At 23.8% G+C, this 14039-nt stretch overlaps 1 protein-coding gene across 2 annotated transcripts in view; it reads left to right on the forward strand.

The window, feature by feature from the left end:
• The first annotated feature begins 1332 nt into the window (after positions 1-1332).
• LOC129608933 (protein amalgam-like) overlaps positions 1333-14039 on the forward strand; it is a 219404-nt gene continuing 206697 nt past the window's right edge. The window contains exon 1 of one of the 2 annotated variants that reach the window (XM_055520737.1): positions 1333-1746. The gene's annotated coding sequence lies outside the window, so the exon portion shown is untranslated. The remainder of the gene's footprint in view (positions 1747-14039) is intronic. The other variant, XM_055520738.1, reaches the window with a different exon arrangement.

A 14039-nucleotide genomic window follows, 5' to 3' on the forward strand; every position in this document is an offset into this window, starting at 1 on the left:
ATAATAAAATAAAAGGATCATAACAATAATTATTATTAAGAACCTAAAAATTTTTTTCTAATATAAAAGAAATATTAAAATTATAAAATAAAAGATTTATTGTTGTTGTTGGAATTCAATTGAGAAAACATTGAAATAAACAAGAAAACACAAACAATTACTCAAAAATCTTAGAATAAATAAAGCTCCAAAAAAGAATATAGGCTTCCTCAAATATAAGGATTCTATATTATTTGATATTGAAATACGAAAAGTATTGGTACTCGTATATAGCTACGTTAAGTAGTTATGTAAATTGTAAGTTCAAAAAAATTATTCTTAATTTTACATTTATACATACTATTGAGTAATACAAGCAAAATAATAAGATAAATAAAATAACGGCATACAAGATGAGTAAATAATGAAAACATAAAAATGAAAATAGCAAAATAAATAAATAAAAAAATTTTACAAAGTAAAAACAAAATTTGTTAATCAATATCAATATCATCAACCATAATCATCAACAATATCTCAACAACATTGTTGTTATCATCATCAACATTAAAAACATATTTTTTCATTTCTCTTATTTTTTGCTCTCGCCGCAATTTCTCTCTCTCTCTTTCTCTCTGACTATGCACTTTTTATCTTCTCTTTATCTCTAAATATTATTATTCTACTGCTCGTATATACAGTACAGTAAAGAAATGCTATGTTATTTTTCGTGCGAATTTCAAAGAACAAATAATAGCAAATAATATTAAAAGAACGAGAAATAAAATAAAAAAAAAAACAAAAACAAAAGTAAACCGAAAGAAAAAGGATATTATAATTTGATGAAACTGTGTGTTTTTTAATACACAAACAACAGTACGAATGTACACATTTTTTTAATGAATATTAATAATAATTTCTAGATATAAGAATATAAAAAATACCGTATTTATTTAAAAAAAAAAATAAAATTATTTTTAAAAAAGTTTTTTTTTTTTATTTTCTTCCTTTTCTTAATTAAAACCTTAAAAAAAGAATAAAAAGAAAAGTCGGTAAAGTGAAATAAGAAATTTTTAATTCCAAAGTTTGTACAAGAAATTTTCTCAAGTTATTTCAACGAATATTTTATACTTTGGCCATACCAATAATAAAAATAAAAAAAAATAATATTAAAAAAGAAGAAAAACCAAAGAAAAATATAAAACTTTTATTAATTTGTGAATGTATAGATGTATTTAATTATTAAAGGAAAATTAAGAATTTTAAATTAAAAAGGACATCTTTTACTATTTAAAATAGAAAATATAAAAAATCTACAATTTGTTTTATAAATTTAATATGAAAAATTATTATTAAAATATTTTAATATACAAATAGTAGGTGTAATTTCATTTCTATGTGAAAAATATCTTGCATAATAAAAATTTAATTTTATATCTTATAATTATTAATGATAAATTAATTGTGATTTAAATATTTTTAAAATAATCATAAATAAATTTTATATAAATAGAATAATTATAGTTTATTGTTCATTAAATAAATTTAGAAGAAGAAAATTTTACTTTAAGAAGAAAAGAAAATTTATTATAATATTGTGTCTATAATTAAATTGTGTTAAGCATTCAGATTATTATTAATGTAGAAATTTCAATATTTAATTAATTATTATACTTAAATAAAAGAAAAGAGTTAAGTAAATAAGTGAAAAGTAATTTCAAAAAAATATTTTTGTTTTCATTCTACAGCAAATAATTTGTCCTCTTGGTAAGTAGAAATTGTTCAAAACTTTTATATTTTTTCTCAATAAACTTAATAATTTTCAAAAACTTACTAATCAAAAACTGTAATAAAGGATTTTTCATGTAAATATGTCTTTAAGTTAGATAAAATAATTATATATGTAGCGTTATTTGTAATAAATGATTAACAACATCCGGAAAATTCCTTAAATTGCAGTAATTTTTTCTCCTTGGGTCGAAATAGGACCCCAAAATACTGTCCATATTTAATTATACAAAAATTTTTGATTGTAAAGAAAACTAATGATGAAAATCAAAATAAATTTATATTTTCTCCCATTTATAATAAAATTTTTTATTAGTACAATTTAGTCTAACCTATGTTTGCATAATTTGCAATCTACAAAATAAAAAGCTTCAAGTTAATACACAAATGTATCATTTTGAGTTCCAATTAGACTTTAACCAGTCATTATATAGATTAAAATAAAAAAATAATATTTGCATTACTTTACACTAGAGTGAGGTTATAATGAAGAATCATAGAATAATGAAGAATTATAGAATTTGAATCAATTGTACCGTGATTATTTTCTCATAGAAAACCGTCGGGTACTATAAAAATGCAATTACTAATTTGCAGAACGAAAACTCATCACAATACTTCAAAATATAATCTAATGCGTAAAGAGTTACAAATATTCAAAGTTTAATTGAAGTTGAGTTGAGCTGGTGTCGTGGACCACTAGGTTCCATTAGTGTCACTTATGTTACAATAAACTTTAAGCGAATTCATTACAAAAACCCGAATTTTATAGAAAATAATAATTTAAACAATTTAATTCATATAAAGCATAATTATAATAATTTTCATTCATGAAGAACCACATATTAACTTGTATTGAGATGCGTGAACACCATACTATAAAAGTTTGTTTATTTCAGAGTTTCTTAAGAAGGCAATAAAAAAAGTGCTCCTCGCAAACTATTTAATTTTCTTGTTTTAATTATTTACTGAACAATTAATTCGCTTGTAAATTAAAACTATACCTTAACTATTTCTGAACAAACTTGTACAGGTGAGCTTATTTCTTTTACACAGTGTTCTGTTACTTTTCAATAATATTCTCATTCATATTATACCAAAATTATTTTATACAATAAAAAATTGCATACTTTCAGGGGAAGGAACAAAATTGTAAACATATAAATACAATGACTAAATTCTACGATTTATTGAGAAAATTAAGATAAACAATTTTTTTTTTGATATACTGTTAACTTTCTGCTTTCACAGAAGTTTAAAAAAGTTTGCAGTACGTGGGAAATATAGAATTCCGAACATTTTATTCTGTAAATTTTGAGAGGTGATGAAAGAAGACAGAATTTCAATACCAATATTTTTTTCCGCCTCTTGGAAGATGTTATTATGATGTTATCCAGGTTCATTCTCTTATTCTCTTATCAATGATGAAATTTAGGTTCATTCAATTTAAAACATGTATTAAAAATTTGGAAGAAAACCCGGTTAGAAATAACTGTTAGTTTCAACGGAATTTTATCATTGTAATGTTTGACTACTTATTTTACTACAGAAGAAGCATGTCACTACCTTTCTAAGAAATTTTTATAAGTCTAAATGGCATTAAACATTTTCTCTAGAAAAACAAAAACTAATTGCATTTTCGGTAAGCTATTGAAAGAGGACCGACCCGCTAAAGTTCAGATTGTTGATGAATAAATAAGAGAAAAATGCTTTTTTTATCAGATTGCTGTTTTCGGTGCTAAGTTTTCGAATTTTTTAGAGTATTTCATTCAGTCAAAAAATATATCAAAAATATATTATGTTGAACTTTAAAAATCTTTTTTAATAGAACCAATAATAACCATAAATAATTATACAATTTTTTTCAAATGAAATATTTATGTGAAAAAAAAACACATGAAAAAACCAAAGGTGTAAAAAAAATTAAAAATTTATTTAAAAAATATAAAATATTCAATTTTTACTTTCGTATTGTTATACTTATAATATTTTTCTGAAAATACAATTTATTTGTACAATTTATGAAAATAATATTACAATGCATCTTTTCAAAAAAAAGAATATTGGTAGGTTCTGTACAATAAAAAAATATCGCTATTCAACTGTTTCCTTCAAAGTAACAACTTTGTTGCGGAAAGGTCTAGAAATCGGACCAATAATGAAATTGAAATATGTAAAATTTTCTTTGCTAATTTAACGATGGAATCATATTCGGCATGATAAAGATTTAATAATATAGTGTATAACTATTTGTTATAGTTATATATATATTTCATATTATATTTAATATACATAATATTCGGAGCAAATATTTTGTTATATTTGCAAAGTTGTTTTGTTTTTCGTAACTGAAATATGTGTCCCTAATCACGCATCTCTATATAATGAAACTGTTATACTATGTATATACAAATTATGTTTAAAATTCAATGGTATACAGCTAAAAATCGGGAAAATTTCTAATAAAACTGTGTATTGTTTGGATGCTCTCAAATCGAAAACAGAAATGTTTTTACGATAATCTTCTAGCCATATTTTAATACTATAATACTATGAATATGGCAATACTATGATTAAAATCTCGACTAACATACGGTTATTTCATTAAATTTTGTAATTGGCGTTTACAAAATTCTCAGAAGTGAAACAATAAAATTTTAAAATAAATTACATTAAACATAATCCAATTGAAATGCAAAATTCAAAAATAAAACAATAAAAAAATTTTCCATATTTGCATACATACACGTTTTGCGTAACTTCATAAAAGTGAAACATTGGAATTTACAATTTTTTTATATATATATTTTAAATGTCAGAGGATTATTACGTATAACAATTGTAATTCGTATTGAATTCACATTAATTTTCCTTATTCAATATATAGAAATACGTAGGAGTCCTTCTGTCTCGAGATTTATCGGAAAAATATGATTTTTGGTTGGCCGTTTGTTTTAAAGTCAAAAGAATTTGATGTGAAATACGTTACTATTTAAAGATTACAGTATAATTATTGCATATTATTCGCAAGGAATCCAGGTAACCATCAGTTAGAATAGAAAAGATCTCTGCGTAACATTTAGATACTCATGCAATTTTTAATATTTCTCTTTTTTCAATTGCCATATCCTCCTTGAAAATGTGAATGATTTACCACAGTAAATATTAGATTTCGTTTCGACTTCCTTATACTTGAAATTTATATCGTAGATTTCTCGACATTTCCGATACTTGAGTAAAACTAACGAGAAATAGAAGCTCTAGATAAAAAGGTGTACAAAAAAATATATAATCGAACACGTCATACACGCAAAAACAATGAGAACAATGAGAATTTATTATGATGAAATTTTTTGATGAAATTAATAATTAAGCTACCACGTTCCAGTTAAGTCGCATAATTTATGCATACGTATAGTTGTTATATAATAAATAAATGCCTGCCAAGGTGAAATTTTCAAAATTCATTTATTATTGTTGTTAATAGTTGATAAATATAATAATTTTTCATTATATGAAAGAAAAAAAAAATAAAACTATAATAATTGCTTAAAAAATTTCAAATGGACTGTGGATGAAAAATTGTTTAAATTTCATTTCGCATTCACAGCATTGATAAGAACAAAAAAAAAATTAATTTATTATTAATAATTTTTTTTTATTTAATATTTTGAAATCACCCATTTTTTATTTTTTTTTTCATAAATAATAAAATTATAGGTTAAAAGGTTAATAATAAATTATCAACAAAATAGAAAAATTAAATGAACATTAAATTCTCTAATTATTCAACCATTTGCTGATATTGCAGTTTAAAGCTGAAACAAAGATCGCTTCACTTGAACTCAAATACTAAGTTGGCATTCGGTAGGAAAAATGAGTATTGAACAGAAGTTTCGAATGTTTCTTAGTGCCTCCCAATTTAAAATTTTCATAACAATTAATTTTAATGTCATCGATCTGAGCATACAATAACAGTTAATTGTACTCATTTTCTAGAAAGAGTAATTACTGACATGGCCTCGACCATCATAACATGTTTTCCGGGGAATCGATACAGACTGATCCATCAAAAAAGTGTGAAGTTTTATTTTAATTTAAATTGGACTTTGTATCGGTATAACGCGGGAAGAATAATTCTGATTTACTTAAGATGTTTCGAATCCAAAACTCACAACTAACATAGCAATTTATATTATAATGGCATTGGATAATGTTTTATAACTTGTTGAATGTTATTTATTACTTATGCTATGCTACTATTCCCTAAAAAACTTTGTCTAAAAATTTATAATATAAATTATGTATTATTCTTTGAATTGCAATGCTTTAATTACTCACGACAACTTTAGATTACCCCTAGTTTTTATTCAAAAATAATGCATACTTACTTTTGCAAATGCAGCTCATCTAAAATCATAATGTATACAAGAAAAGTTTAGTTGCAAACATTTATCCTTAAAAATAATTAATCTTAATATTCCAAGCTTTTAGCTCTAAAATGTCTTAAAATATTGAAAACTCAATTATTTTTGAAAGGTTATTCATATTTTGCATGATGAATCTAAAACTTTTGTGGGAAATTTCGTATATTTTGAAAGAAAATTTGAACAATGAATTGAACCACGTTTGCATACAAAAATTAATTTATAAATGTTCAGCTAACGTCAGAAATTTTGTCATGAGTGAACTAGTGTGAAAAATAATTTCAATGAAAGAAATATTGACCATGGAATATAAGCATTGTTAATTACAAAACAATGGGTCGATTCACGTTTGTTTTAGAAATTTTAATCAATGATTTCTCGTTTTTTATTTGATTTTCTCTGGCACGTTTTTGCCATAAAAATTATGAAACGTAAATTTTTTTTTCAAATAATATTTTTATTAATTATTATTCACAAATCTTTTGGTGGATATTTTGTTCAAGGATTTTAATTCAAAGCTAATAATTTTAAAAATTAATGCCTTAAAAAAGCTTTTCTGAACCTGAAATTTCGTTGCGGTTTTTCGTAAGTAAATTACTGGCGGGAAAAGAGAGTATCATGGTACATACATGTATGAGCCGATACCAAGCCTGTTCTAAACTTCTAAAAAGCCCGTTTAGTTTAAATAAAAAGTTTTGATATGACAAAAATAATTTACGGTTAGTTCTTAACTAATATTAAATAATTTATTTTGAAATTTTTGGCAAATTTGTAAAATCAAGCATCAGAAATTTTGTGGCTTGAGAAATTCATTTTAATTTCAAGGCAAAATGAATTTATAAATGAGTCAAAAGATTTCAAACGTTTTAATCGGGTTCGCGCTCGTTTTATTTTGATTTTAGTAAAGAGAAATGTTTTTGAATTTCCTTGGAAATCAAAGTAATTTGTCCAATATTTCGTGTTTTTTTCTGTAGGGTATCCCTTACTACTATTAATTGAGTAAGTTACCAATCCTATGGAAACATGTATTCAGAGAGTAGAAGCATCGAATTCAAAATCAAGTTGTATTTCTTTTTACAATTCCCGTTCACTATTTTAGTCGAATGTTTTCGTTCTAAGCAATAATTTTAGTTTGTTAGAACTAGAATTAGAGCAATTTATTTGAATTGGTTGCTTTTGTCTCACATAAGATTTGAGGAACTGTCAATATAGAACTCTTTGAGATTTACATAAAATAAAAAATGACAATTTGCGAATTTCAAAGTGTTTCTTATGTAACGAATTGAGTTTTAATTTATTTTAAAATTTTTACAATGTAATAATGCTCATTACATGGTTCGGTCAACTTCTGTAAACTAAATTCCATTATTTCGAAATTTATTAAGTTTATCAAGTCTTAAGCTTCTGCTTACCATACAATTACATTAGCAATTTATCGAAATATTAATTGAAAGTCTTAATTTATTCTAATTATCTTTTCCTTATACGAGCGTATATAAGGAATTTTTGGGAATATTAGCTTTGCTGTAACATCAGACATGCTATTCAACTTGCACAATTGATGATCTTCTTCCAGCAGTTGATTTAGAATTTTAAGTAAAATGTTCATGTCCATTTTATGAAGTCCTTACTGTATCTATTGCATTTTTTCTTCTATTAATATTCAAAAATTGTAATGTTAGCTGTAACTAAAATAAATAAATAAATTATATTATATTTGAATTTTAAATGTTTTTTTTTAAATATAAAAAAAAAACACGAAAACAAAAGTTTGGAATTAAATTTCATTAAATTATAATATCACTTAAATAACCAACCAACAAAAAACAAAATCTAACCTAAAAATAAAAACAGAACAAATAGAATTTTAAATGTTTCCGAATATTAAATTTTCTATTTTTTTCTTAACTTAATAAAAAACGAAAAATATTTTAGTAAAAAAAATGCTAATTAAGCCATGTGGTTTCGGAAATTGATCCAATTTTTTCGTTTCTTTTTTTTTTATATTTAATAATGTGGTAAAACCAGATAAAATTATTAATATAATATTATTTTGCATATTTTTAAATTCAATAAAGTAAAATGGTATCAAACCACATTAGTTTTGGTCAAATATTTGTGACTCACAATAATTTTAAAACATGACAAACGTAAGTGCTGTGAAATGGATTGAATTCTGATATTTTTTCTTTCAGAAATTGCATAAAATTTAATATTTATTCTATATAGTTCTATTATGACCCAAGCAGAAGTTTATTTAGGATTAACAGTTTAATCAGGAGTCTTAATGTTAGAGGTAATATTGGGGTTACCAATGTTAATCAGGAATCCCAACACCTAAACAATTGCGCTTTTGAACAGAAACACATTCTATGATTGTAGTTAATTGTAAAAAATATAGTTTTAGAGAAATAAAGCATTTCGAAATCGATTTTTGAATAAATTTATGTGACAAATGCAAGATATGATATTGAAATTTGAATAAGGGTATGTTATAATTAAGAAACTGTGATAGACACAGTTGTACTAATTAGTATTTTTAAAAATACAAGAAACGATAAAATTTTAAAACAGCGTTTTTCTAGCATAACAATATAAGTTCGGTGTTGCATGTATGCGTTATAAAAAACAACTGACTTTAATCTTCTTTCTACTTACAATGATTTATTAATTTTACTAAGTTTATCATCGAACTCTTACAAGCTCAATTTAAATTTGCAAACTGTTCCATTTAAATATAATTTTACATTATACGTATAGCATTATAGTCTTTTCATATATAGAATAATTTCATTGTGTCTATTAAATATGAACTTATTATGTAAATTTATGATATTAATACCTGAAAGAGAAGTAAGAGCTATTTACTAAATATTGTATTATAAATTTCGTAAACTATTGTACAAAAATTATTTTTTAGATACCAACATATGTAAATTAGCTCTTTTCTATAAAGCATTTTTGTATACGAATTATTTGATATTTAAATTTACGAATTCACTAAATTATTTGATATATGTATATAAATTTATTATGTGTATTTGCACATATTACTTTAAAACGAGTTTCGGCAATTTAAAAAGTGTTACGTTTGCGTAATTTAGTACTGCTGATAACCCAAGTTAAAGCTAAAGTTTCACAAATATAAATCATTTTCATTCTGTCTCATATATCCTTTAGTTAACGGAATCATTCATAACAATTTATTATCTAAATTTTAGAACTTTAATTTAGGAAAATTTAACCCAACACAACTTTTAGGACACAACTTCCTTTTATGGTTTCATATTAATTTCAATTTGAATATTGAATTAGAACTGAATGTAGTTTAAACAATCGACAAATATTTATTTGTTTCAATTTTAAATTGTGCTGATTCTGTTTTCATTTTGACAATGAATCAAAATACAATTTCACTCAATTTCAAACTCAAATTTAATAAAAATTTTCATTTTTTTGTCCTTTTAACTTTCTTCCATTATTTAATTATTTTTTTGAAATTTAAAACCAAATTAAATCAATTTTCTAATGGTAAAAGTGAAATTTTTTTAAATATTTTTGTAATTTTATAAAAATAGTAAAAAAAAAATAGAAAAATTTAATGCAATTTTAAAAATTTAATTTTGAATTTTTTTAACAAATTTAATTTTGAATCAAAGAATATTTTATTTATTTAAATTTTAAATACATTTGAAATAAAATATTAAATTAAATAATATGTAGGATAAATTGAAAGATACTATATGAAATTCTAATAAACCTTAATATAAAAAATAAGTAGGCGGCACAATCATAGGAATTCTTAGATGCGTTTGATGTTCATTTTGTTATTCGTCTTCGTATAGTTTTGCTTGCATAAATTTAGTGTCACATTTTAACGAACGGCAAAAACAAAAGCTATAACAATAAGAACAAAAACGTTAAGGCTAAAGTGTCGGATGATCTGGATATTTGATATTTGGCTTTCCTTCTTATTTTCGGTTAATAATGTATTCCTTGTTTTATTAGACAATCCATTTCAATTATCCATTTCTTTTTTGTATAAAAATCGAAATTATCTTTAATCATTCAAAGCGTATTAAAATTTTCTGTGTAAAAGGACTTTGACTTTCAAATAAATTTAATGCATTTTGCCTATAATCTTGATATTTAGTAAAATTTATAAAATTTTTTACAATTTAAATTTATTTTAAAGAAAATGTAGTATTTCTCTATTTTTCTATTTATGTAAACAAGTAAAATTTAAAATAAATTTGTGTTCAATACGAGTAATGCTAAAATTTCTTTCTTGAAGTCATAAGTGCTTGCATTATTTAAGTAAAGATTAAGAATACTTTCTTAGTTTAAGATTACTTTGTATATTAAAAATTGTTCTGTATATCAAAAACTGTCTAGAGTTCTATTTTGAAGAATTAATAACAAGTTCAATCCATGTAGCTATTATGTAAGTTTCTTTTCCTCGTCAAAACATATGCAATTTTCTCAAATATTATATAAATCTAAAAAGAATTGGGCTGTTTAAAAAGCTGTTTAATTCTACATTGTTGTTTTTTCAACTTGTTCAACAGTACAAAATATCGAAATTGTTTCACACACAACTTTAGTTTTAAAAAAATATTTAGTTAAAAAATTTAAGATTTCACAAAGGGCCAAGTATTCCCCTTGACGACTGTTTTTATATGAATATTCACGAAAAATTATAAATATCCAAACACTTAATAATAGTGGCCCAAAAATTACATAGCTATGCAGTTTTACTGATTTTTACTTGAAAAAGAATTAAAATAAAAGCAACACAGACATACAATGATCTTTACTTCAATAAAATTTTAGATTTAATAAGATTTTAAAGACCGCACTTGTACAATATAGAACCATAACATTTTCTGGAGTACAGAATTAAAACACGTTTTTATGAGTGTATGTACAAATATTTATACATATTATTATAATATATATATAGAAAAGTAAATAAAACTGAACGCAAATAAATGTTTGTTAAAATTAAAATTGGTTCACCACTAAAAAGACTAAATGGATTCTTGGGTACAACAAAATTCTTTTTATAATAACATTTTTCTGTTGCCAAAAAACAAAAAAAAACGAAATTGTTTTATTTTGTTGTTTTGCTTCCAAAAAAATTTTTTCTTGGAAAAATATTTTTTTGTCCTGTCTATCCTTTACTTTTCCTTCTTCAGACTTAATAAATTGCACATCTAATGTCCTTTATTGTACAATATCATAATATGAAAAAGGGCAATAAATTTCTTAGTAAAAAATATTTTTTATTTTAAAATTCGATTTCAAGAACTCTTTGTTGTGGTTAAGAGGACTTCTAATTTCTTTCTCATAAGTTCTGTTTTTTTTTTTTGTTCATTTGCATCGTTTGCATCATTTGGAAAAACAATTGACATTTTTTGTTGGTAATTTTAAAATTCCTTTCTTAAAACAATCTTTTATAGATTTTCAGGGATTGTTAAAATTCTTAAGCAATTTTTAATGTTGTAAAAAGCGAATTTTGGTTGCTTGACTTACCGTGCTAAGTACTTGCTGTGTTTTATAATTATCTAATTACTACTTTTGTGCTCAATGATGAATGTTCACAATAGATCTTTTTTAAGAATAACAAACGCTAGTGTCTTCCCTGACATAACAAAACTTAAAACTTTTGACAAGTTTTTCTGGAAACCGAAATTTTTTTAGTGAAATGTTCATTTTGAATAATGTTACACTGTAGTATACTTAGCTGGTTTTAAATTGGCTGAGCAAACTCAGCGCAAAAGCATTATTTTAGAGAGAGATCTTTGTCTTAATTGCTTTTATATTTCTTATTCTAGTAGGTTCTTAAGTTTGTTATTTTTAGCATTGCAAGAGCTACTGGGACTTGATAAACTTTTTGTATTTGATAAGTTCATTGATTTTTAATGGTTACAAATTTAAATTCGGGAAATAATAAAATTTTGAGATTTTATTTAATATTAGGCCATATGATATTCCTAATTTTTGTCGAGTGTATAATCATCCGAATTTTCATTTGGAAAATTCATAAATTATATTAAAATTTTGTTATATCTCTTAGAATCTTGCATGTGAACACTGAATTACACTTTTTTTATAGTTACGATCAATACGGAATATAAAAATAATTTTAAATCTTTTCCGTCAATTCGATTAGCGTAGCGAAATTTTATAAATTTATATTTTTAACCTCTTTTAGTTTTTATTAAATTTATTCCCCATATTTATTATTGAACGATATTATATAATATTATATTGTAGCGACATCTATTAAAGATTGTGATACAATTGCTTTTAATGCTTGTTTGTATAAGGAAGGAAAACATAATGTGTTTTTGGAGGATATAGAATGAGACGGTCAAATAAACAAGATAATCTTTAATTTTATAAGACAAGTAATTTTAAGAGAAGAAGAATGAAAAAAAAATATAGAAAAAGAAGAAAAGGAAAAGAAAACAACAAAATAGAGAGAAAGAAAAAAAGCAAAAAGAGAAGCAAAACATAATAAAAAAAATTCTAAATTTAAAAGCTTTTCAAAGTCCTTTGGGTCAGACTTAATAGTTTTTAACTATAATAAGAGTTTTTCTTTCTTTCTCTTTTACTCTTTACTATTTTAGCTATAACGTACATATACATACGTACATTTTGTTTTCATTATGTTTTTTATCTCAATTTTGTTATGTTAACTGTTATTCTATTCAACTATGTATAATTTGTACATATTTATACAAAATATAAGTTAAAATGTTTGTTCATAACTTTGCGTGTGTATTTGTACTTGAAACTTTTATAAAAGTCACTATTTTAATACACACGCACTCTCCGAGTTTCCTTGTCTGTTTTTCTTTTGCTTTATAAATTTTTAATAAAATTTGATTATCTTACAAAATTTGTTTGTGAGATGAATGAAGTGAAAATTTTAAATTTTAGAAACAACAATTTAAAGTGCTATTATTGTGGGATATTTATGTATGTATGTACGTATGTGTATCCAATTTCAAGATGGTTCAATTATAATGTATAAATACAAAATCTACTTAAAATTTTTTGTAAATAATTTAAATTATTGTACAAAATGGAAATTTCTTTAACATAGGAAACTAAATTTGTGGTAGGAAATTATTGAGGGTAATTTTTCTGGAGTTTTAAGAGTAATAGGCTTGCAATATAATATCCAATTGATGTTTTGACTATTTGATTATTGCCAAACGTATACTTAAACAAATTACAGTTTGCAGTGTTGGGAAACTTAAATAAACATTGCAAAGTTGTTGAATTTAAACCTCTTAAAATATACGAAGAAAATAAAGTTCTAAATTTACATGTTTTTTCACGCAGAGTTTCATGAGTAATTTAGCTTCTGCGTAGCAATGTGGATTTCTTTCAAATTATTTTAGGTTCTAGATATCGTCAAACATTTTATTTTAATTGAAAGAAATTTTTTTGTTTATTCTTTTTTTCCCAAATTATTAAACCACGAATGACTTTTAGACCATTGATTAGGGGGTCGAAAATGGGTAAACCTTTTATATAAGACAAGATGCTAAATCCCAAAGGTTTCCGAGTTACAAGGATTTTAACGAATTTTCATGAAATTTCTGCTTGTCCAGTTTTTTTGTTTATAACTTCCGTTTCGAAAGAGATAGGGGTCTTTAAGAAACAGGTTTTGAGAGGTCGAGTAAAGGACTTAAAATCAACATGTTACTTGATTTATCATTTCACGCTTTTTCAGAATACCAAGCATTCGAATTTTAGGAAAAATAAAATTCCTTTTTTTTTATTTATATTTTTTAGATTTCTCTAACCCCAAAACTTCCTCTGAAATTT

The sequence above is a fragment of the Condylostylus longicornis genome, unplaced genomic scaffold (genome assembly GCF_029603195.1).
Source record: "Condylostylus longicornis isolate FDR11 unplaced genomic scaffold, ASM2960319v2 ptg000038l, whole genome shotgun sequence".
Lineage (NCBI taxonomy): Eukaryota > Metazoa > Arthropoda > Insecta > Diptera > Dolichopodidae > Condylostylus > Condylostylus longicornis.